The sequence below is a fragment of the Ambystoma mexicanum genome, chromosome 6q (genome assembly GCF_040938575.1).
Source record: "Ambystoma mexicanum isolate Mex_15411 chromosome 6q, UKY_AmexF1_1, whole genome shotgun sequence".
In the NCBI taxonomy this organism is placed as follows: domain Eukaryota; kingdom Metazoa; phylum Chordata; class Amphibia; order Caudata; family Ambystomatidae; genus Ambystoma; species Ambystoma mexicanum.
This window is the reverse complement of record NC_090937.1, coordinates 972,600,231-972,626,557: the sequence shown is the minus strand read 5'-3', so window position 1 is coordinate 972,626,557 and position 26,327 is coordinate 972,600,231. Positions and strand designations below refer to the sequence as shown.

At 47.8% G+C, this 26,327-nt stretch overlaps 1 long non-coding RNA gene across 1 annotated transcript in view; it reads right to left on the bottom strand.

Annotated features, from left to right (window-relative positions):
* LOC138515576 (uncharacterized) overlaps nucleotides 1-1,369 on the bottom strand; it is a 265,603-nt gene extending 264,234 nt beyond the window's left edge. The window contains exon 1 of the long non-coding RNA XR_011282083.1: nucleotides 1,044-1,369. This is a non-coding gene — a long non-coding RNA (uncharacterized lncRNA). The remainder of the gene's footprint in view (nucleotides 1-1,043) is intronic.
* Nucleotides 1,370-26,327: the final 24,958 nt, after the last annotated feature.

Here is a 26,327-nt window from a genome sequence, read left to right as displayed (position 1 = left end):
GCTAGTAGCATTGCTAACATCACAATGCAGTAGTGGTAAGTGGGCTGCAGGAATAGATACAGGGCTAGTAGCATTGCTAACATCACAATGCAGTAGTGGTCAATGGGCTGCAGGCATAGAAACAGGGCTAGTAACATCACTAACATCACAATGCAATAGTAGTAAATGGGTTAGAGGCATAGAAACAGGGCTAGTAGCATCAGAGAGCAAATGTGGCACTAGCTGACTGTCTACAGTATCCCCCTCCCCCCCGCACTTCTCCTCCCTCCGCATCACATGCACTTGCGCGATCTGAATGACACCTGGCCTAGTAGAATCGTTGTCTGTCTTTCCTCTGTTCCCCCTCCCCTGCCTCGTCGTGCCTTGAAACACTTGTGTATAGGTGCGTTATAAATGCCATATCATATCATATCATAGTAGGCCCGGCAAACAGTAGTGATATTATTTTCGGTGGCACACACCTGATGGCAGGCAGGGCAGTGGGCTGGTGCTTGACCAAGCTTAAGGAGCCGAGACTGGGTGCAGCGCTGCAAGCAGAGGAAGGATGCAGGTTCAAGACCCGATTGTGAGGAATTGTTATTGACTGTGTCGGCAAAGTACGAGTCTGGGAGCATGTGACCATATGTGGCGGCGTTTTATAGCGTAGAGTGCCGCGGAAACAGATGACTGCAACGCCTTTCCAAACATTGCAGGCGACCGCAGGGATATTGGGTCTGGCAGCGGCGAGTTGGCGTCCAGGGCAGTACCTATCACAGCGGTATGCAGATCTTCATGGAAAGGGAGGGTGCCGGCGTGACAAACTCTGACAGAGGAGCGTTGAGGGAGGTAAGGAGAGAATATGTTCCTCAGTGAGCGTGGGGTGGAAACACAAATCATGTGAGATGTGCTGTTGGGGTGAGAGTATATGACACTGGGGGGCGGCATGCTCCTAATTCCTAAGCGTGCGTCGGGTAATGGACAGGCAGCGCCCGAGGAGCTGTTTTCTCCAGGCAATTGGGCATTGGTAGAGGATCTGAGAAGGGGGCGGGTGACATAACCCTTACCTTGGGCGGGGCAGCGGGAAGTAGCAACCAGCGACTCCGAACAGCGGAGAGCTACAGAGAGGGATTCAAGCCTTTTCTCCTGGCGTCCGCTCCACGGCTTCGCCTCCCGGCACACCTCCCCTCCATTTAAAGCAGGAGGGTAGGGCTGTGTGAGGTGTGACAATGAATCCGGGTGCCGGGGCTGTATTTCGTTCATGGTTTCCACAGAAACCTCGGCGGCAGGCCTCGTGGTCCGAAATAGAGACAGACTGAGTCTTCTTGCTCTGACTGCAGAGCTTGTGAATACGAACCAGCAGCTGTAGCTGGATGCTGGAACAGCTGATCACTCCCTCCTCGCAGCAGAGCTGCAGGGAGGGATTCAGGCCTTTTCTCCTGGCCTTCCCTCCAAGGCTTCGGCTCCCGGCGCACTTCCCCTCCATTTAAAGCAGGAGAGGAGGGCCGTGTGAGGTGTTACAACGAACCCGGGCGCTGGGGCTGTATTTTGTTTATGGTTTCCACAGGATTCAGGCCTTTTCTCCTGGCCTTCCCTCCATGGCTTCGCCTCCCATGGAAGGGGCCTGCAGAGAAGAAGGAGATTCGTTTGAAGGATGCTCTATGGTCCAAAAGTGAAGGCAGTTTTCTAAAAGGCTGCAGTAAACCAAAATGGCGGATCTTCATTTTACACATAGGTCCTATACATCTTTTTAAGCACTTCATTTCATGTTGTAACATGAAATCTGAATGTCTATTGTATGTATCCTTTATTTGAATGTATCGTTTGTTGCCTGTAAGGTGCATTGGGTACAGGATCCATGTAATTTAATGCTAGGGTATGGAGGCTTCCAATTATGCCCCAAACTCTTTTCTTTTCTAACAGCAGCAAGAGAAAAACGTTGGAAGGTTTAAACAAAGTTTACATATATGCAGCAGGTACTACATATCCCATAATCACTTAAACCATAGAGTCTCTTGTAGTTCAGACAGGCTCTGGCTAAAAGGGAAACAACGATTCCCCCCTTTTCCTGCTGCTGCCATTTCAGTTCGGTATGGGCTGTATCTCTGTAGTTATTTTACGTCACTCTGTTTGTTGATGATTCACTGCTCCGTGGTCCATTCTCAGGCTCTATATAAGAGCCATTTTGGCGGAAGGTTTGTTATGCGTCTCTTTTTGGTGCATGGCTCACCAGGACAGCATGAACGAGATCTCATATCCTACTAAACATTAAGCTTTTTTTGCTTTTCTTGACTTACTGTATACTGCACAACAACGGTTTTGGGACTCGAGCTTTTTTCCAAATACACGTCTGTCTGTCTGTTTATACATCTCGGCTTCTTTCTTTGTCCCTAATCGCTCAGATGGCGGGGCTCCAGAGGGATTATGTCTCTCACTGTTTCTCGCATTCAGAAGGGCAGCAGAGATTAACCGGCACCATGGTCCATGGGTGAACGCCACCAAAAATAAACCAATCGTACAAGTTCCTGTTAGGCACTTTTTTCTTTGGGCAACAGCTCCCGAGAGCAGTATGGCGTATCAGCCCGACACTTCCCCACAGGAGGGATGTTTTGAGGCTCAGAATGTGGCAGAACCCGAGGCCCACTAGTCCGTGGGTCTTCCATCCTTTATCAACAGCACTCATTCTGAGAGTTTAATAGGAATGAGGTTACCTCTCTCAAAGGCTTTTCGTCAGAAATAGGCAAATCGATTACCAGTGCGGTGAGTGGAGATCAAGCCCCTCTCAGAGATGTGCTTTCATGCTTAGTGTAGGGCCCCAATCAGAGTGTTGCAGACGAAGTGTGCTCATCCAGGGGTTCTGCCAAAAAGAGGAAACGACCGTCTTGCACCAGAGATCGGTGCAGTGGCAATGCCTCAGAGCACTCTCACGATGGGAGAAAAAAGGTTAACCTTGGGAATTTAGGGGGCCAGACAATTGTGGTCAAACCAAACAAGGTGGTCTATCCAAATAAGAAAGATTTCGCTCATCAAGCTCTAACGACACCCATTGATATGGATGATGTTCTTACGTCTGTTGAAACTGCGGATAGGTTTAATTTCTTTACTGTTGATCCTATTCCGAGATACTTGGAGCCACTTGTTTGTAGCAATGTCCAAGATCCCACAGGTCACCTGATGTTTGGCCCACCCACCATAGACCACCTGAGTTCCAAGGAATGGAGCCATCTCCCCCATGTGGCTCAGTATTCTCTGCCTCTCCCTCTCCCTCTCTCTGTCTCTCTCTAACCAATCATTGCAGACAAACCTTTGTTCATGCGCCTGGATGATCCTAGGATGGGGATGGTTATATCTAACTATGGCAAATACATTAATAATAATATGGACTGTGTCTGGTTCTCATGTCAGGATAAAGCTGCTTGGTATTTTTTGGACCCTTTTATAGATCCTGGACATGGCAGAAACTACAAAACAGGAGGGCACCGTAACTGATCCCAACATTTTGTGCGGATGAGCCTATAGGGCCATTTGTGGTTCAGGCGACGCCAATGTCTCTTTTTCAAATGACCTCCATAAAGGTCTCTTTTTGAAAATCAACCCAAAATCCAGAGCTATGACAGGCACCACTCTTTGGAGACCAGTATGTAAGGGAGGCAAATGAATACGTGCTCTTTTTTTCTATTGCCATAAGAGGCAGGAGCGCTCGTCCAGCCAGTCGTGCCGACCCCAGGGATCCTCTAATGTACCCAGAAGTAGAGGATTGTCAGCCTCCTTTCAAATGCTCTCCAGCCCCCACCGAGAGAGGTCAATAATAAAGTAAGGAAATCTTTCGAGAAAATATTCCACAAGACGTTATAATGGAGAGTGCGTATCCATCTTTTTCCCTACCAAAATTCGGGGCACATTCAATACTTCCTATCAAACGTGCTAAAAATCACCAAAGATCCCTGGGTTTTAGAACCTGTTGAGGGATTCCATCTTGATTGAAAAATACCAAGGAAAATCGATTTTTCCACAGTGGTGATAAGGGTAATCTCCCAGGAAACCAACTCTAAAGTCGTCTTTACCTTTCCTCAGCAATCGTTTCATCATTCAGAAAAAAGGAAAAGGATTCAGAGCCTGTCAATTTGCAAGAGCTAAACACATTCTTGGTATGTTGTCACTTCAAAATGGAGACGATGCACCTCCTACAGGAGGTCCTCTACCCATGAGACTGGATGGTGAGGCTGGATTTCAAAGAGGCTTATGTTTCAGTTCCCAATTTCCCACCACATCGAAGGCTCCTGCAGTTCACCTTAGGGGGGGAGGGTCTTCCGTTTCACTTTTCTGTTATTCGGGCTGTCATATGCCCCGTGGTATATCCCCAAATTGTAGAAACCAGTGGAGCAACCTTACGCAGCCAAGAGATCCGATTATTTTTTTATTTTTTTTGCAACACATTTTATTGATTTTCCATACAAACATGACATCTTACAACACTGGCCTCTCACGAAGCCGGTCATTGACCACTACTAAAGAAAAGAAAATGAAACTTGGGGTGCTAGAAAATCAATCACCGTTATCACTATGTATTTCCAACACTCTCTAAGCAACATCGCATTGTATTCTACAATGCCCGACCATGACGGCTTATTGAGCATCTTCCCATTTTTTGACAGATTTTATGAGCTTTCCCAGGACATCCTCTAGCAGTGTATACCCTCTGCTCCATTGCAATGCACATATTCACGTCTGTGACCCATTGCTCATACTGCAGGGATGTGTCGGATCCTCACAATTTCGCTATGTTTCTCTTAATCAGTGCTGTAGCAGTTGATAAAAACAATTTTTCATATCGTGACATTTCCCCTTCACCCTCCACCCCCAGCAACAATAGTTTCGGTTCTCTGGGAACTACTCTTCCCAAGACCCGCAAAAGTTCATCACAGCATTGCTGCCAGTACTGTTGGATACGAGTACAATCCCACAATATGTGGAAGAAAGTGTCCTCTTTGTGTTTACAGCACAGACAATTTGGATCAGCGGTTTTGCCCCAACAGTGAAGTGCCACTCTTGGGTAGTGTATTCTATGTAGTATCTTTAACTGGATAAGTTGGAGCCTCGATGATATGGCTGTTTTGCGGGGGTACATCAGGATTGTGACCCAGTCCTCCGGTAGGATGACGCCCGCATCCCTTTCCGATTTAATAATTCAATTGTGGCAAAGGGGGTTATGGCACTGTACAAAACAGAAGTTTAGTATAAATGTGCTCCAGGACTATGTTTCTTTCCATGGGACACATTCTTTTCAGGCATGTTGGCTAGAGCCGGGAGGTGAGTTTGTAATGCATGTTGTAATTGTGTATAACAATATCTTTCAGTGGTTGGGAGGTCGAAACGAGACACCAGAGTTTTCGAACAGCAGTAGCTTGCCTTCTGCGATTAAATAACCAATTTTCGTTATCCCCAGCATCACCCAGCTGGGCCATCTAGGGAGTTTGTTCACTTCTGGGAGATTACTATTCTCCCATAAGGGTTGTATTGAAGTATTTTTTTTTATCTCAACCCATGTACTTGTGTGTCTCTATCCATATTATCGCCATATGTGTTAGCATTTTCCGGGAGGGCATGGAAGGTATTTCTGTAACGCTCACCTGGTATCCACAGGGACATCACTCAGCCTGTTCTGACTTCTTATGACCTTGAACCCTTCCCTGGAAGCTATTCGACTGGAGACTGGGTCTGAAACACAGGATTGGTAGAGTTTAACTCCCTATTGTCTCTGTGTGCTTGAACCCCTTCTTAACCGGGGTCCAAGCCTTCCCTTTGATCCACAGCTCACCTTGTTTTCTTGGATAATGTGCTCTCCGTCCTGCCTTCAGCACAGGGGCGTGTTGATTGATGCGGGCTCGTTGCTGTCTAGTTACTTCACTGGCAAGAGTCTGACAGGTAAGTGTAATGAGTCTTTTGAACAGTTCTCTAACTTCGTTCCTTTCCTTCCTTAGATGATGGCCGGTGTGCTGCTGAGATGAGTAGCGCTGAAGGTGAGTGAAAGCGCGATGCACCCCTTTCGTATTTGCATTGAACTGAATTCTTTTTCTGTGTCTTTTAGGTGCCGCAATGTTTTCAGCGTGGATGCCAGTTATGAAGAACAAATGCGGTGGGTAAGCGCAGTATGCGGCGCCTCTAGATGTTTCCACGCTAACCTGGAGTGTCTTTTCCCTCTTGCAGATGAATGAGAAGTTCCGGAGACAGAGTTCCTCCAGAGCGGCTGGGAGTCAGGTAAGCGTTTGAAGCTCGTACAGTATTCAAAAATAAGCAAAGATTTGCAGAATGCTTACTAATGCCTTCTTTCTGTTCTTTTCCCTTTTCCTTAGGAAGCGGTGTGCCGGGATGGGAATGACACCGCTGAAGATGCCCGCAGAACAAAAGGAGTGATGACTGATGGGCAGAAGCGCCGCAAGGTAAGGCTGTTCCTAACAGTGTTCTTGTTCTTGCAGGAGCTGAGCGCAGAAGAAAGATGCAGGCCTACTGGAGACCGATCCGAACACGGCGAGTGTCACGCTGCAGGTGCAGAAAACGCAAAGCATGTTTCTCAGCCTGGGTGTGGCTTAAATAGTCTCTGGGTATCCCAGGTGCCTCTGGGCTGAACCACACCCAAAAGACTAGACCGCACATGCAGTTCTGGGAACCAAAATATGTGGGGGCATCCATCTTGTCCCCATCAATGCACTACAAGTCCAATCCCCAATGTTATCCTATGGGAGTGAGTGAGTCTGGTGCCACAAGCGTCAAGTCTGACTCCAAGTGGGTCTTTGGAGGGATGGAGAGGCCCTTGAGGGCCATGTAGATGATCGTGGCCTGGCTCCAGCCTGACATCTTGGAGGGCTGGGGACATGAGGGGCAGGAATCATGACAATTTCTTGAAAAGCGCTGCTCTGCTTAACAGGGTTAATGGCAGGGAGGCCCAGAGACGGACGTCCTCTGAGAATCTCTCTACAATCGGATGAACGTTCTTAATCACATATTCATTCAAGTCATTCGTGATTAGTATACCTAGATATCTAAACTGACCTGTTTCAAAGCGATAAGGACAACTTTCCGGCACAGCGTCACCTGTGCCTCCGATCGGGAATAATATGGATTTGGACCAGTTCAATCGCAAGCCGCTGAAAGAACCATATCTCTCTAGCAAGCGTGTTACTACGGAGCAGGAGTTGGTCGGCTCTTTTAGATAGATTAGTAAGTAATCTGCATATAGGGAGACTTTGTCTTCCCATTCATCCGTCCACGGAAACCGCTCAATGTCTGTGTGTCCCTTAACAGTCCGGCGAAAGGCTCTATTGCTAGTGCAAGAGCATTGCCGATAGGGGACAACCCTGTCTTGTTCCCTTCCCCAGCCTGAAAGGACCTGATGGCCACCCATTCACTCTTGTTTCTGCTTTGGGGGAGCTATAAAAAAGCTGCACCCAACCCATATATTGTGGACCGAAACCCATGCAGCACATTATTTCCCATAGTGCCTGATACTGAATCAAAGGCTTTTTCAAAGTCTATTGCGAGTAGTGCTAGTGGCCTTGGATGGCAGCTGCCTTTTCCAGAGCTGAATGCAATCTGTGTATGTTCATGCGGGTGGACCTCCGTGGCATGAAGCCGCATTGGTCCAGATGTATTAGAGATGTTATAACCTGTTGTAGTCGAATAGCAAGTATTTTTGCCAGTATCTTGGTTTCACTATTTATAAGAGGGATTGGTCTGTATGAGCTGCATTTATCTGGGGGTTTATTTGCTTTGGGTATTACAATTATGGTGGCTTTCCTAAGGTCTGCGGGCAAGCGACCCTGTTGCCTCGTGTGCAGGTACATTCGTAACAGGTGTGGGGCAACCTCGTTCACCCCTATATTTTTCCACATCTCTATCGGGAATCCATTCGGCCCAGGTGTTTTCCCGGATTGGAGCTCCGACATAACTGTTATTAGTTCCTCCTCCGTGATGTCTTTTTCTAGTAGGATTTGTTGGTCTACACTTAGGGAGGGGAGGGTGATTTCATCTAGTATTGAGGTGTCAATGGAGGAGTTTGGTGCTTTATACAGCTCAGCGTAGTAGGTGGCAAAGCCCTCTGCTATATCTTGGTCAGTCAATACCGGTTCTGCGCCCTCTGGTCTGGTTACTCTGACCTGACTGTGACCCCTGTCTCTGCACTCCAGCCACACCAGCATTTTGCCCGCATTGTCGCAGTTTCATATATCCTGGCTCACATTGCCCTGTGTGTGTGTTTGGCACAATCTAGGGCAATATTCTGTAGACGTTTTTGCGCTAGTATCAGTGAGCGGTGTGTGTCGGGCAGGTCAAGTGCTATATGGGACTCTTCCGCTTGTTTTACCTGCATTTCGGCATCGTGCAGTGTTTTTTTATGCTTTTTCTTGTGTGCTGTAGTCCAGGAGATGATCTCTCCTTTGAGCACCGGTTTGTATGCCTCCCACAGCACCCCAGGATTGTCTACAGACCCAGGGCCTCATTCTGAGGTGGGCGCAAAGGGATACCGGGCACCGGTAATGACACTGGTGCCGGTAATCCCTTTGCGCCCTATTCCGAGGTACCTTAGCGGGTCCCTCCTTTAACGCCTGGTTTTACCGGGCGTTAAGGACGGGACCCGTTAAGGGATACAGGGGTCAATAACGGTACCGCAACTTGCGGTACCGTTATTGACGCCTTCGCCATTCCCATTGAGCCCTATGGGGGCTCAAATGGGAATGGGGAATGGCTTTTACAATGGGGACTTACCAGTCCCGCCAAGGTCGGACTGGACAGGTAAGTCCCCATTGAACGAGGGCAGACACGGTCCCGTTATTGGTGCTAGTCATGGCGCTATGAGCGCCATGACTAGCACCAACCTCGTAATGAGGCCCCCAGTGTTTAGATCAAAATACGTTTTCATGGTTGTTTGTGCCTGTTCTATGAGGTCTGTGAAACCTAGGTAATAATTGTTTAGACGCCTCGAGGATGCAGGGTCACCACAGTTGCCTTATGTCTATCCGTTGATGGGAGTAAAGAATAGTCCAGTCTCGAGAGTGAGGCATGGACTCCAGAGTGGTATGAATATTCTGAGTGTCAGGATGCAGGTCGCGCCACTCATCTCGCAGACCAAGTGCGGCGGCAAAAGTGGCGAGTTTGGTATGAGTGTTAGGGTTTCTTCCTCTTAAGTGTGTGTGGACCATCCCCACGTCCATGACTTGGTTGAAGTCGCCCCCCAGGATCATAATATCTGATGTGTCCTTGGTAAGTATAGGTGTAATATCATTTATTAGCTTAGTCATCAGTGCCGGTGGAGAGTATACTACCAACATTCCTATGGTTTGATTCCATAGCGTTCCTGTGATGTATCCGAATCTGCCGCTCATGTCTTGTAACACATTGTAGAGTACAAAAAGACGTTTTTTATGTATTAGTATGAGCACTCCTCGTGAACCCATGGTGAAGCCAGTGTGTATCGCGATGCGATAGTTGGTGCGTTTGAATAAGTTGCATATTGTGTGGCGGTGAGGTGCGTTTCAGTTAGGAATACTGCATCTGGTGAGTGTTTATTTAGGCGCTGTGTGAGTAGGTGTCTTTTTACCCACTGCCCAGCCCATTGACGTTCCATGTCAAAACTCATAGGGTTCTGACATCGGTATTAGGTGAAGCCATCATAGTCGGGGTGGAGGCCAGTGAGCGTTGGCGTCGTGCCTTCTGTGTAAATAGTGACATGGCAATCCTATGATATGATATGATATGATATGGCATTTGTAACGCGCCTATACACAAGTGTTTCAAGGCGCGACGAGGCAGGGGGGGGAACAAGGGGAGACAGACAATGATCCTACTAAGCCAGGTGTCATTCAGATCGCGCAAGGGTAGAGGGGACTGGGAAAAGTGCAAGGGGAAGGGGAGAGGGGGAAAAGTGCTGTACATGGTTAGTAGAATACAAGATAAATAATAGGGCCAGCTGGTGGCAAGTGCAAGGAAAGTGCAGTACATGGTTAGTAGAATACAAGATAAATAATAGGGCCAGCTGGTGGCAAGTGCAAGGTAAGTGCCGGGAGAAGGGGCTGTAGGATACAGAGACAGTCCCGTAGTGCAGGTAGGCAGTGCAGGGAAGAGTGGCTGGGCCAAGGACCAAGATCGGTGAGTGGCCCAGTAGCAGATCCAGTGCAGGTTCAGTGATTTTAGCAGGGGAGAGAGGGAGAGAAAGCGGAGGCAAAGAGGAAGGTTTTGAGGTGCTTCCGGAACCAGAGATGGTTCTCCTCAAGTTTCAGGGAGGCAGGAAGGCTGTTCCAGAGGGAGGCCCCTGCTGCGGAGAGAGATCTACCCCCAGCTCGTTGCTTGGAGAAGCGGCTGACCCTGAGGTAGTTGGAGGTGGATGAGTGAAGAGCTCGAGAAGGAAGATATTTCGGAAGAGAGAGTTGAAGGTATTTTGGGCCAAGGCCCCAGAAGGCCTTGTGGACAATGCAGAGGGTTTTGAACTTAATCCTCGCAGCCACTGGGAGCCAGTGTAGTGATTTCAGTCCTGGAGAGATACGGTCCCTGGGCTTGAGGCCAAGGACAAATCTCGCAGTCCTGTTCTGGATGAGTTGCAAAGGGCGGAGAGTAGAGGCAGGAAGATTTAGATAGAGGCTGTTACAATAGTCCAGCTTCGAGAGAACCAGGGCTCTGGAGACAGTGAGCTTCTGGGGGAAGGAGAGGAAAGGAAGGATACCTCTGAGGAGGTGTAGCTGGTAGTGTGACTTCTTAGAGATGTCAGATATGTGAGGAGAGAAAGAGAGTGTGGAGTCGAAGAAGACCCCAAGGTTTTTTGCCTTGCAGGTAGGCGCAGGAAGAGGGCCAAGGGAGGCCGGCCAGAGAGCTGCAGGGAAGGAGGGAGTGGGTGTGCCGATAAGTAGAATCTCAGTCTTACTGGCATTAAGGCAGAGGTCGTTGGCGGCACACCATTCCTGGATAGCAGAGAGACAGTCCGAGATGAGGGAAGGGGAAGAGGAGGCCGAGGGTAGCCTGAAAATGAGCTGGGTATCATCCGCGGGTATGGTGTGGGTATGATGTGTTGCACTCTCAAAAGGATATGTGTGATATGGTTTCCAGACCCACAATTAACAAGAACAATAAAATCTTGCTCCCCATCCCCATACTCCACCCAACTTGAAGCATCTGTCACCCAAACAACAAGTGACAGCTGACTTAAACAAAATCAGCCATCAGAAAAAACAAATTTCTACTTGATACTATTTATCCCCAAAAACTTCAAAGGGACCCCAAACCTTAGGGTCTGGAGTGGTGTTCACTCCGAGGTGACGAATCTATGACAGCCGCTCAAACATTAGGTATCCTTAGTTAGCTTGGTCATCGGCTGTGCGAGTGGCATAGTTGCAGACCATCTTTTTATCCTGGAGGCAACGGAGTATATCAACCGAACGTCCATGATCTTAACTCCTCCTCATCTCTTGAATGATCGTGTGCTGGCAGTTGTGGTGGCGCTGGTCTTTGTTCCGTCAGGGCTCCTGTTGTTCTGCAGTGCACTCCAGTCTCCCTCAATATGTTGCTCTGCCCACCTCCATGCTTCCCTAGGGTATGTGAAGTGGACTGTCGTGCCTTTATGATATATTTTGAGTTAGGCCGAGAAAAACAGGCCATATTTGACCTTTAGGGTTTGCAACTGTCTCTTGAGCTGATCAAATGATTGCCTGGCATTCTGCACTTCTCTGGTGTAGTCCGGAAAGAAGGCTATTTGAGAACCGTTATTGTGCCTTTGGCGCGTGCCCTCTGGAGTAATGTGTCCCGGTCCCTCTAATTCAGGAGTTTTGTGATCACGGTGTGCGGTGGGGCACTGGGCACTGGTTTTCCGGTCGGCATGCGATGGGCCCTTTCTATCGAGAAGAATTTGGAGAATGAGTCTGGCTCAAACATGTCCGCAAGCCATTGCTCCAGGAAAAGTTCCATGCTTGGGCCCTCTGCATTTTCTGGCAGGCCCAGAATCCGAATATTGTTGCGCCTCGATCTTCCCTCGCTCTCATCCACTCTTTCTTTTATCGTTTTCAGACTTGATTTTTCGCTGGGCAGTTGTTGTTGTAACTCTCGTATCCCGTCTTCTGCACCCGAAATGCGCTGTTCCGCTTCACCAGTGCACGATGTTAGTTTCTGCAGGTCATGGCAGAGGAGTGACAAGTCCATGCTTATGCCATCCATTTTTTTTCTTCCATGGATGAGCGCAATAACGTCTTTTAAGGATCCAAACAGGCAGTGCCCCTGATCTTCATTCAGCTCCTAGCCAGGATTATAGGGCCCCATTCAGGCAATCTTCACGTGCCCTCTATTTCACAGGGCTCTGCAGAGTCTGAAGATAAACAAATTACGTCATGGCTGGACGTATACAAATCTGATTCACCTAGATGACTAGGCAAAGGAGGAAATCCATGTGTAGCTCTCCCACGTGTACCCATGGAATTGGAGGGACATATTGTGGGCCTTCCACAGACTGATTAGAATCAGATGCCAGAAAAAACTAAAAGGAGAGGGGCACTACACGTGTTCTATATAATTCACTGTACTAACGGAATTACCTAATTATATTAAATATCCTTTTCATATATAAGAACTAAATCATAATTTCTGGTGCAGTAGGGTATAGTCTCAAGGCCTCCAGAGACTATAGACCTATAATACAAACAAACCAAGCCCGTTGTTGCCAACAGGTAACCCTATTTGCACTTTAAGGAACCGAAGTCCAATGTGCGTTACCGGGGCAGCTGAGCGGTCGCACGTGAACACTAATCAATAACCATAAGGTTCATTTACTAAGAGAAAACAACAGTAATATAGTCGAAAAATTCACTAAAGTGCCCCAATAAACCACATTGGACTTTGGTCCCTTAGAGTGCAAATAGGGTTACATGTTGGCAACCACGGGCTTGGTTTGTTTGTATGATAGAATCAGATGCCAGCCTGGCAGGGTGGGGAGCTAAGCATGGAACATCTTGACTGGAGGACCCTGGCTTCCCGGGGAGTTGCCATTGCACATACATTGTTTAGAACTGCTTGCTAGTACTATTGCCATCAAATGTTTCACAAAACACACGGCTCAATGCTTCTCAGCATTGGCAACATGTCAGTAGTGAGTTATGTCAACAAGTTGGGGACACAATCTAAAAAGCTGCCAGATCTGGCAAAGGCATTTTGGGATGTGTGCCTTCGGAGGAATATCATGGTTCACACAGTGTTTCTACCCAGGGAAAGAAATCCTGTAGCAGATTGATGCTCCAGACATCTAAAAGACTTCAGCGATTGGTATCTCTTTCCCCCTATTTTTCAGGAAACGCCTATTTCTTTGGGGTCAGATATCACTAGATCGTGCTGCTTCCTGACTGAATACCCACTTGCCTCATTTCTTCAGCTGGAGGTCAGACACCGATGCCACAGATGCTTTCTTTCCTATTTGAGGCCAAGGCTTGCTGTACACGTTCCCTCCGTTTTCATTTATTACAAAGGTGATTCTGCAAGCTGAGACTCAACAGGATTCTCCTCTTTGGCCATCTCAATCTTGGTACCCGACAAATCTGAAGTTGAATGCTAACATACCGGTCAGTCTACCTCTTTTCCCCACTTGCTGCCTAACCCACACAACAATTTACACACCTTGATAGTAGGTAATTTCCTTCCTCTTTCTAGTTCCATGGAGTATTTTGATGGTAGCTACGGAATTCCTCAGGGAATCGTGGACTCCAGGTCCCTGAAGATCTCAGGAGGATAGCTCAGGGGCAACACACTTTGAGCAACATAGGTTCGATCCGCGGGCACGTGCTTAGAACCCCCTGGGTACTAAGCGCGTTATAAATAACCAATTATGATATAATTACAAAGCGTTATGGCGCACCTGGAAATGCTGGGTTCGCTGGTGTTTATCAAGAAACCTGGATCGTGTTACGTCCTATGTCGGACAGGTGGTAGAGTTTCTTTGTGATTTGGCTCTGACTCATTCCTATCAATCTGTTTTCTCTGCCCCACGTTGTTTGGTGGATGGTCTGCTTGCTGGTCAGCATGTTTTGGTTTTTAGGTACTGTTAAGAAATTCTGTTTTATGGGATGTTGACTTGGTCTTGTCCTTGTAGAGGTATTGGCTATCCAGAGAGGCACTTACTTTGCAAGATCTGTCCCCAAAACTGGTGATACCGTTGTGTATGATCCCATTTAAATGTTCAGATGTAAGCGCTCTGGATTTGAAAGACAGAGTGTTCCTTTCCACGGGTGACATTTCCTATTTCCCAGAGGACCAAGATAGGTTGCAGATGTATTCAATATCTTGTTTTTCAAAACGTTCCCAATATGTGTGTGGTACAATAGCTCCAGGTCTATAAGGCAGCTGTCAAGAGGCTTAGATCTTCATGTTCTCAGTTATTTCCTTCCGAAACCTCATCACCGAATCTCACCATCCACCTTAGCGAGATGGATTACCCAGGCAGGCACTGAGCTATGCTCTTTTGCCGCTCATTCTCCTACATTATGGGACACGTGGTCCCTTCTGCATGCATTCAATTTGGTGTTTTAAAAAACCCGCTTTTTTCACTTTGTGCTGTTACAAATGTGATGCATAATACTACTCACTTCTGTGCACTTTTCCATTGTACGCAAACAAAATCCCCGTTTTGTATTCATGAACTAGTGATTCTGAAAAGTAAAGGAAGGTTTTTCTGACTTTTGGCTATTTGTGTTATTTTTTAAAGAAAAAAAGAAAAGAAAGCTTGCAACATTGTACCTACAATTGTGTAAAACTCACTAGTAACGGTCTTGTCTCTGATACGAGCGCTGCCTGCACTGTGAACCTGCGGCAGGACTAACTCAGCCTTTCATCCTTTCGAAGTGGATAAATGGAGTACCATAATGTGGGATAATAATAACACCTGGTCTTATAGTGCTTAGAAGCGATAGGATTGCCGCATAATGCGCTAAATAGGAACACACGTTATTATTAAATATGCATTGATTTATAAGACAAGTAAAATACAGACTGCTCATAAATCTATAAAACAGCTATTACCCTGCTGCTCTAATTCACATTTTTGGTACATTTTTACTTTAGGATTGTGATTTTATTGGGTCTTTGATCTAAATAAAATGCATACATTTTATTATGAACATTTTGACTGGACACGGTACTATTAGACCTTTATTGTATTCTTCGACAGGAACCTCGGCAGACAAATAAACAGAGCATACTTACAGAGAAAAGGCCACCGCCCTGTAAGAAAATGAGTATTTCCAAGTACAGTAGGGACAGCGGATTGGCGATGTCCGAGGCAAAACAGCACAATATAACACTGTCCTCCAGCTAGGCGTACAAAGCGGAACATTTTGCGTGACTCTGGTGTATATCAGGCTCCCAGTCGCCACACGGTGGCCGTGAAGGCATTTCACAGAGGCGGGCCCGCTGTGATGATCTCTGTGGCGATGTGTTTGTAGTGAGTCTTCAGTTTCCTGAGGGCCCAACACGTCCAAACACATCGCCAGCGCAAGACAGCAAGCTTTAGTTCACAAGTAAAGCCTTAGGGCTTTCAGGCATTTTTCTGATCTGTTTGTTCCAAGGTCTGGCCAAAGATAGGAAATGCGAGCCAACAATCCGAGTAATCCTGTAATTTCCTTACAATAAAGCAATTGACGTGAGTGATCACACACTCAAATAACAGAGCGTCGCCTCCCTGAGCAGCCCAGCAAAACATGCTGCTGTATTCATTCTAATAGCTCAAAGTTTCAAGGATCTTTTTAAAGACGTTCAACCGTTGCTCTTATTTGCACAGCAACACAACAGCTGAAAACAATAATGCACGCCATTATGCAAGTAAAGGGATTAGAATTAGTGGAAAAAGAGGAACGCTTTGGCGAGTTGCCCATGTGCAATAAAGGGGAACGAGTGGGGTCTAGACCCTAGCGTTGTGTTGTGGCTTGGCAGGGGCGCCAATCAGGTGTCAGGGGTGCTCTTGGTGGAGGCAGAGCAGGTAAATGGGGAAGCGATATGGGAGTGGGTTGGGGACAGGAACGAGCGTGCAGAGAGCGACAAAAGATGCTTTTTTTTTAAAGCTTTTTTTGGAAAATGCACTCTGTCAAAGGAACACGGCCTGGACATTCTTACCTGGATGCAAGGTGCTGGAATATCATTGTGGTGATATCATTTGTTCATGCAGTGAGTGAGTGCAACTATTAGGAACAAAAATCACATTGCTCAACTCTTGGACAACTGTAAACAGAGATTGTTGTCACCAGAGAGGACATGAATTCATGTTCACGAGAGAACATTAACTGACCTATCACTTTATCATCTGTAATGCAATTAGTCAAACATATTATGAACTGCCAGTTTTGTGAACATTTACTACATGCCCTATGATGTAACAAGTTTCTTTTGAACAACGCAAATTTACACTTAGAGAGCCATAACATGGATAACCATTCATTGTGATTTTATATTATGGACTTTCCTATTGAACCAGATTAAGCTTTGAATGTTTTTTTTTAATCTGTCTTCGTTCATGAAGTACTTGTGGTGCAACCACTTTAAAAAGATAAAATGATCGCTGAATTTGACGAACAATGAATCTATGTTGGAAACATCATTTTATATTCTCTGTCTATATAGACTGCCTTTATCGTGGTGCTGCTTTTTAATAAAAGTTCTTAATGTCATTCATGTATTTTTACTTTCTTTGCCAGAAATGATGTTATAAATGGTACTATAAGACTAGTTTGTCGAATAAAGCTAAAGAAATAAGAAAATGAGAATTAATGTAACAAACGAATCCCAATAAATACAAATATATGAGGGCATGGTACTCTCAAAAAGCAGTCTTTTATGTGTCCATGTCAGTGGGCCGGCTAGATCTGTGCCAAGGTGGGACTGGGGCAGAAGATTGTCTCAGGCACCAATGAAAAAGTGGCCCATAGTTGCAAATGGCAATTCATTCCTTTTGTGACACTGTTTGAATAGTACCCAAGGACGAGGAGTTTGATAAAATGGGATGCAAATTGTGCATTTTAAAGAATATCTATTCAGTAACACTGGTCAAAACTGCTAGCCGCAGGGTGAAGTAACCAATCACACTGGCCCACGTGGGCCATAGAAAACGCTCCCACACTAGCATTTTCTGGTTTTGCTTTGGGCATTGTCCGATTGCCATATAGAGCAGTCCGAGACTGATCTGAGCCCTCTTATTTTAAAGGGCTGTTTTTTTTAATGTGACCTGTTTTAGTGAGTTAAGAAACCATGGAGAGTTTCAATGATACATTTTACATAATTTGCCAGTGGTCAGGGTATTGTATGATATGATATGGCATTTATAAGGCGCCTGTACACACGTGTTTCTAGGTGCGTTATATTGTAGCTCAAGAAGGCTTGGTTGGTGTATAGTCGTATCGTATTGGTCTGTTAAGGTGTTGAGGTCGACAAGAGACCATAGAGGGGGCTGCTTGAGAAGGGGGCAGATCGTTCCCCTTGTTATATGATCAAACAAAGCGCTTCTCTGTGAACTTGGGGGACCAGGGAGTATCTGAGCCGAAAGGACTGAAAACAATTCAAAAGCACAATTTGGGCCATATCGGCAGAAGCCATAAGCAATAATGCAACACTAGGGCGAGATGAAGAGTCAAAGGTGTGGAGAGAATTTGGATCAGAACTGCAGAAACTGGGACAGAGAAAAGCGAATACAAACTTTGCGTAAAGGTCTGGCGCGGGGTTTCGATAATCGTGATCCCCTAAGTGTTGAATCTGCCACCTTGGTCTTAAGATCTACCTTTATTTACATGGACTAATAGTGATAATCCAGCACGAACAGAATGGCCGGCAATGGGACACACGAAGAAGGGAAACAGGCTGTTGCCTGTCTTTGAAGCTGAAATGTTCACATATTGTGCAAATAAAGGCAGGCTTAAGGATAATCCGGTTGAAGTATGTTGTATGCTTTGGTCTTGGCCTTGGTTTTTTGCATCGTTATGACAACTTGGCTGCTTGAGTATGTACATTATCTATGAATGTAACCAAATGATTTGTGTATTTATCTTTTTAAAATGTCTAATTTTGTATATTGAAAAGTTGTTTATAACAGCTAACTCAATAAAAAAAATAAAAATAAAGGCAGGCAAAAAAGGGGACCAGGTCCAAACGGGTTCAATAAAGACAGCTACTAGATTGATCATTCTATGTCTACTTAGTCTGCCCAGGGCAGGAAACTCATCAAAGGGTTTACTGGTCATACGCCTCATGTGTTGTGGAGCTATAATGCCTTTCTCTGGAGCTCGGGGTTCTTAGGGGTTGTCCAGTATGGTTACCACAACATCCAAAATCACCAGTGATGGGCATCTTCGCTGACTGTGTTGGGAGAAGGGTGTAGCTGTGTACAGGCAAAGAACGATGTAAAGTTATATAACCAGAACAGGATCAGGTCGAGAAGAGAGCAAAACACAGCACTACCTCCACAATGTGGCTGGTGCATAGAATTGGTTCCCAAGGTGGACCATGTCCTCCTACTTTTCTTAATCTAAAGGGCGCAACAGGAACAACAGTTGCTCAAGCACTGATAACCAACCCATTGTAAAATGAACAGATAGCACAACATGCACCAAGGAAACGGTCCTCTGGAGAAACAGATACTTTGGACCAAAAGGGACCAGGAAACAGTTAAAAGTAATTTAAATCCTAAGGAGCTTTCATCATTGTGACACATCGCGTTTTAAGTGGGTACATATGTACAGAAGGGAGCGATAGCCCTGATTTTACAAAATACAGTGACAGTAACATACCTGGCGTGAGCCCGGCGAGAGTCCAGTCTCTCCCAGTCCCCTTACGAGTTGGCTGCTTACCTGTTTACCTGCTGAAGGAAAACGCTGTACTACAAAGTATTGTACCTATAAGAGACTGTAGAGGAGAATTAACTGCTGTGCCCTATATCTACCACCTTGGGGTGCAGAGCTCTGGCACGTGAGTCCAGCGAGAGTCCAGTCTCTCCCAGTCCCTCCTGAGGCACGACTGGTGCGTTCTGTGTGTATAAAGATGGCTGTCTTCCCCACTGTGGCTAGCAGCATGCATGTGCACCCTAACACTCGCCCGAAACTGCATCTCCTGGAAGGTGCCTTTGAGGACCAAACAACTGAGCCTACAACCCCTTTTGCGCTGAGTGTTGAAAGTGAGGCTGGAGATGCATGCGATGAACTCAATAACACAAACACGCTGAAGAAACATACACAGACGCCGAATAAAGACAGCACCGTCCCAGACGTCATCTACAAGTCATTATGAAAGCTTCTAATCTGGATCTAACAGGCAGTGAACTGCTGTAGGCTGGGACCCCGGAGTCGGAGCTCGCCTACGGAAAGTCAGATGTCGACCCAGAAGCTGTTCCTGTGACTGAGACAGCGCCAACGTAGGCCAAAAAACCTGTGCACACTGCAGATGTGGTCTGCAGTGAATTTCATCTGTGGGGAAAAACGAGAAAAATGCCAAAGGATTTAGGAGCGAGGGGGGCAGTTGATCCCCGGTGTAATAAATGAAACACAATCAGACATGATGACACAGCAAGATGATAGGCTGTATCCATAACTGCATGCATGAGAATGCGTTGAATGTTTGTAGTCCTTTGCAGTACTAATTCTATGACAAGACTGGAGGCGAGCATTATGCTTCATCTTCCCTTTATTCTACTCTTCACAGCAGTTCAACAAACACAATAAAACTCTTGAAAAGTGACCAACAACAAAACTTTTCTTTTAAAACTACAACGTCCATGAACCTCTGTAGTCCAGGCTCCTTCCGACAGCCACAACCCACTTCCTGTACATGGGCTCCTCCTCTTCTTTTACTGCTCTTCAAGCAGATAAGTACCTCATTTTTCCTCTCCGTGTGTCTGGGGGGATTGACTAGAGGGAGTGGTTATTGGGATAGCGAACAGCTTTACCAATGCAGGGCTGTGCTCTGATAGGCGAGCAGAGGTTGCTTCTGCCTCTATAGGCAGTGTTCAGAGTGCGCGCGGGCGGCGCGGCAGACACAGTAGGTGTTTTTACGTTCGGCGGCGACTTCGTCGCAGTAGCCTCAGGTGAGTAGCGTTCCCGCGGGGACGCAGTGTAGTAGGCTCGCGAGGCGGCGCAGTGTAGTAGGCTCGCGAGGCGGCGGCCCCGTGTCGCATTACCGGCACTTCGGGGGTGCGGCTGACCTCGCGAACGGCGCAGAGCACATCGCTGCTCGCGCATCGGCCCCCTCCTTTGGAGGGGTGGAGCCGGCACACGCGGGCGCGGGAAGCGCCGATCGCAGGGAGCCCCCACCCGCGGGTGGGCGGAGCTACGATCGGGAGGACGAGCGAATAGCGCTCCCGCGAGCGAGCCCCCACCCGCGGGTGGGAGGAGCCAATAGCGAGTTCGGCCTCGCGCAGAAGCCGATCGTCGTTCTGAAGCGACATTAAGGAAAGAAAGGCTTCGAGAGATAGAGACTACAGCTTCAGCTGTAATTCATCACGCGATCCCCCGGTCGAGGCGCTGCAGAACAACAGCTGAGGGAGATCAGCTGGAGGAAAGGGGCAGTGAGAAGCCCAGTACACAGCGCATGAAGCGAGGTGTCTCGCAGCTGGCCAGAAGGCAAAAGAGGTCGGTGCAGCCACGAAAATTAAAAAAAAAAAAAAAAGTGTATTTTCGTATAGCAGTGCATCTAAGGGAGCAGGGGCGTGCTAAGACACCTGTGGCAGGTATTTTAGGCACAGAGCACAACAGCATAATGTCGGAGTTCGAGTGGAGCGAGGAGGAACAGAATGAGGACCTCGCTGCCAGCTTCAAGAAAGTGCTGGGTACCTCCCTAGTAGATGCAGTGGCGGAAGGGGTCAGGCCCCTGCAGATGAGACTGGAGTCGTTGGAAGCGTGGCTATCCCAACCCAGTTCAAGCACCAAGACCTGGAAAAGCACGCCCGCAGAACCCTCGGAAGAGGGGAGTAAGGGGAGTAAGACAGCCCTTAAGAGAAAATTCTCTGACGACCCCCGGGGCTCTTTGGAAGGGGCAGAAGACAAGGCCCCAGAGGTGATTGACGCATTTGCGAAGCTGAAGGAGGCTTATTTGCAGCGTCAAACAGTGCCGCACCTCTTGACCCCATCTCCAGGGGAAGAAAAAGCTGGAGAGGACCCTAGCTCGGTAGAAGAGCTGGTAGAGGATCGGACCTCGCAAGGAGACGAGGAAGTCGCGGAAGACGACTGGGCCATCCCAAGCGGGGGAAAGAAGGTGCGAAAAGAGAAACATCTCCTGGAGCCCCAGGACGATATGTTCGACCCAGACAGTATCCGCAACCCAAGGTCCTCGGAATGGCAGCCATGCCCCCGAGTGACGCAATATATGGCAGCAAGGTTGCGCAAGGCGCTAGACAAGGAAGTAAGACAGCGCCTTCGGGCTGAGTGTCCACGCCCAGACCTTCCGGGAAAGGTAGCTGAGGCCCCCGAACTCGACCCAAAGATGTTGACCTTTGTGTCGAAATCAGTCAAGGACCCGCGCAAGGGCATCGATAGATCCTGGAGAAGTTGCCAGGAAAAAGTTTTGGACCTGGCCGGCCCGCTGGCAAAAATTATGGACCTCGCAGAGAGGGCAAAGGATACTGGGGAAGAGGTGGACCCCGAGGCTCTCGCCGGCTGGGCCCAGAGGGCAGTCTGCCTTCTTGGGAACGCTAACAGCGCCATTGCGTCGGAGCGGCGAAGAGGCCTCCTTCTGAAGATTGACCCTAAGCTTAGTGATCTGGCTTCTTATGAAGCGGGAGAAGGGGCTCAGGGTCTCCTGTTTGGTGAGACATTTGGGAAGGAGATGGGACGCTTTGTCGGAACGTATGCGTCCTTAGAGAAGGCCCAGGCATCGATCCGCAGGATCTTCCCAAATAGAGTTTTTGGCGGGACCGGCCGCTTCAGGGGTCGAGCAGCCGGTCGCGGCCAAGGGGGAAGAAGATCCCATACATCCAGAGCCCAGTACTGGGAGAACAAGGGCCAGGACACCTTTTTCCCGTCCAGAGGGAGGTTCCCGAGAGGACGCAGATCCAGAGGATCAGGGCGAGGCCAAGGTTTTACACCAGGTGAGAGCGAAGGTATATCCCCCCGTAGGGGGGAGGACGCGCAGGTTTTTGGAAAATTGGCGCGCGCTTTCAAGCGATTCCTGGGTATTACAGACCGTCAGAGGTTTGCTCCTAGATTTTGTAGAAGACCCGGTACAGGTCAGCAGGCCTCAGAGGCAGAAGCTAGCGCTAGCAGAGCAAGCATGCTTAGACAGCGAGTTAGCGCAATTAGTGCACAAGCAAGCGATAGAGAAATGCGAGGCAGCGCCAAGGTTTGTGAGCAACATGTTCCTGGTCCGCAGGAAGGAGAAAGTGCGGCCAGTTATAAATCTCAAAGAGCTCAACGGATGGATCGTATACCGACATTTCAAGATGGAGGGTATCCATCAGCTAAGAGACTCCCTGAGAGAGGGAGACTGGTTGACGCGTCTCGACTTGAAAGACGCATACCTGACAGTCCCAGTTCTCGAGGAGTACAGATCATTCCTAGCTTTTCACTGGCAGGGGCAGTTCTGGCAATTCAAGACGATGCCATTCGGTCTTGCATCAGCGCCTTGGGCTTTCACGAAGCTGATGAAGCCGGTAGCGGCGGCAATCAGAGAGAAGGGAGTGAGGATGATCATTTATCTGGACGATCTCTTACTCTTAGCAGAGGATCGGGCGGTGCTGGTTTATCAGACACAGTGGGTGCAGGACCTTCTAGGATCACTAGGGTTTCTGGTGAATACGGAGAAGTCCGACACCACGCCAGCACAAAGGTTAGATTTCCTGGGGTTTGTGCTAGATACCAGGAAAGCGACTCTAGAACTCCCACCTCGGAAGATAAAAGATATCAAGAGGGAGATCAGGGCATGCTTAGAGAAGCAGCATGTATCGCTCAGGACTTTGGCGCGGATAGTGGGATTGCTAGCTGCATCTATCCAGGCCATATTTCCGGGCCCATTGCATTACAGAGCGCTGCAGCGGCTGAAGATCAGACACCTTCAGCAGGGGTTGAAGTATCATCAGTCGGTACCCCTAGATTCGGAATCCATTACGGAACTGGAATGGTGGTTGAGGAATATGGACGCCTGGAATGGGCGTGCCATATTCGGAGACAGGCCAGATCTGATCATAGAATCGGATGCCAGCCGGAAGGGCTGGGGAGCCAGATGTGGGTCTTTACAGACCGGAGGCAAGTGGAGCGAAGAGGAACTCCGCCTTCATATAAACTGTCTGGAGCTCTTGGCGGGTTCGTTTGCGATCAAGGCATTCACGAGAGACAGAGTAAAATCTTGTGTCCTGTTGAAGATGGACAACATATCGGCGGTACGGTATATCAACCACCTAGGGGGGACGAGGTCCAAGATGTTAGCGGAGCTAGCAAAGGATTTGTGGCACTTCTGCCTAGAATCAAAGACGTCAGTGACAGCAGAATATCTACCAGGCGCCCTGAATGCAGTGGCGGACTGGAACTCGCGGTATCTGACGGACTCCAGCGACTGGAGACTAGATCCGGTAGTCTTTCGAGAATTGAACGCGAGATGGGGCCCGGTACACATAGACCTATTTGCCTCCCGACTCAACACCCAGACAAGGAATTACTTCAGCTGGAGGTTAGACCCAGGGGCACAAGGAACAGATGCCTTCCTGCAGGAGTGGTCCGGAGGCACACACTACGCCTTCCCTCCCTTTGTGATGCTGGACAGAGTTCTAGCGAAATGTCGGAGGGAGAAGGCGGAGCTGGTGATAGTTGTGCCAGGGTGGAAGTCCCAGGTATGGTTTCCGACGCTCATGGAATTAGTGACGGACATACCCAGGGTACTACCAGACGGGGAGCGACTACTCACGGACCCAGTTGGGTCGTCTCATCCTCTGAGAGTGAGAGGGACACTCCCGTTAGTCGCGTGCAGGATATCAGGAGACGCTGGGCGCTGCCAGGAATTTCGAAGCAAGCTGCGGAGCTTATCGCTGAATCCTGGGCGCCATCCACTAGGAGGAGCTATGACGCAGCTTGGGCTAGGTGGTCCAGCTGGTGTAGGAACAGAGGTGTTCATCCCATTTCAGCGCCTGTAGTGGAAATTTTGAACTTCTTGGCGCATTTGTTGCAGGACGGAAGAGCCTTCCGTACTATAGGAGTATACAGATCGGCCATTTCAGCAGGCCATTTGCCGATTGAAGGAGGGCCGGCAGGAGAACACCCGCAGTAGTAAGGCTCATTAGAGGAGCAAAGTTTAAGGTGCCACCGGAGCCCAGATATAGCTCGACGTGGGACGTAGCGATAGTGCTACGGTTACTAGCGGATTGGCCATCAGATAGGTACCTCTCACTCAAGCAGTTATCGGGCAAACTGGCTATGCTATTGTGCTTGGTATCCTGTAAACGTGTGTCGGACGTGAGAGCATTGGAGGTGTCCAGGAGGTCGTTCGGGCCGGAGGGAGTGACTTTCTCGATAGTGAAGAGGACTAAGACAGGGACCACGTCGGTACATTATCCCTATTTTCCGAGTAATGGGAAATGGTGCGTTGCACGTTGCATTAAGGAATACGAGAGCAGGACGGCGGAATATAGAGCAGTAGGTACCACGCAGCTTCTGATAGCTCGTAGGAAGCCTTTTCACGCTGTAACTGCTGCAACTATCGCGAGATGGGTCAAAGAGATTATGCAGGCTGCAGGAGTGAATGTGAGCATGTATGGAGCTCATTCTGTGAGAGGGGCAATGGCCTCGAGAGCCATAAAGGCCGGTGTATCTTTAAGGGAAATAATGTTAGCAGCAGACTGGTCGTGTGAACGCACGTTCAAAGAGTTTTATTTTAAACCAACAGAGAATGTAGCAGTTACGGTGTTGGGGGAGCTTTGAACAAGCATAATGCTCGCCTCCAGTCTTGTCATAGAATGAAGATTACCCCTGCTAGCTGCGCAGGGAGTATTAATTCTATTAAAGACTAGGAGGCGAGCATTAAATTCCCACCCGAGTATTGTACTGTCGATTTACATTTGTATTGCTCTTATGTTAGTAAATACAGCACGTAGACACCACCCTAAAGACTTTCTATTTGTTTTGATTATTAGGGGAAGACCAGAAGAGTAACTGAAGACGAGGGAGTCTAGAAGGCCAAGTTCGGCAGTTGAGTTATCAAGTTGATGGAGGCTTCGCGCCGTTAGCGAGGAACAGTTATGAGAGTTATATGGACATTTAGAGCAAGTAAAAGCAGAGGAGGAGCCCATGTACAGGAAGTGGGTTGTGGCTGTCGGAAGGAGCCTGGACTACAGAGGTTCATGGACGTTGTAGTTTTAAAAGAAAAGTTTTGTTGTTGGTCACTTTTCAAGAGTTTTATTGTGTTTGTTGAACTGCTGTGAAGAGTAGAATAAAGGGAAGATGAAGCATAATGCTCGCCTCCTAGTCTTTAATAGAATTAATACTCCCTGCGCAGCTAGCAGGGGTAATCTACATTGACACACCAGGGGCATCAGCGCCGGCGCGTCTGAGACTGTTTGTGGCGGCATACTTAAACCCACCCCACGCCTCTCACTGCGAACTTTCTTAATTTAGCTGCAGTAACCCTGTATTTGATGAGATAGCCTTTTAAAAGCATTGTAATCTTTTATTTAGAACTGCATCGTTACCTTTAGCATTTTGTATTATTACCATTGTGTTTTAATTACTTTAGCTGATCGCTTAATTTTGAAACAATTTCTTAATTTCTACGTTTACATAGGGAGACAAAAACATAAACCGCGCAAAATACGATTTAAGCTGTAAAAGATTTTCTTTTCCTTGAATCTGTGGGTCTTGCGCAATACACGGTCGAAGATGGCTATAAAACTACAATTCCCTTGGTATTTATTGTCCTTTGTAGTACTAATTGACACATCAGGCATGTCAGCGCCGGCGCATCTGAGACGGCTTGTGGCGGTTCGTGGCTAGGTGAGTGACTCTCGGTTCCCTGCCAGCCCCCTGACTGCTCCTCCTGCTCACTTATCAAATATTCCTCATGGCATCCCGCTGTAATCTGGTTTACACTATTCAACGAAACCGGAGGGCAAGACTACTGACTTCGCTGAAAGACGAATTTGATGAGGGCAGTGTGCTGTACAACAACCTTGCACCGGCTGCCCATGACACACCAATAGTATCTGTCATACTAGATCAGGATAAGCATTTAAACACAAAGTCTCTGCTTCTCAACATACCCTCACATATTGTGGGTACTGACATGCCTAATTCTCCCCAAGTAAGCATACACTGAATTGCGTGTTATTAAACACGCAATCATTGGCAAAACACTGCCACGGAGTGGCATACTTCATTCTTCAGACT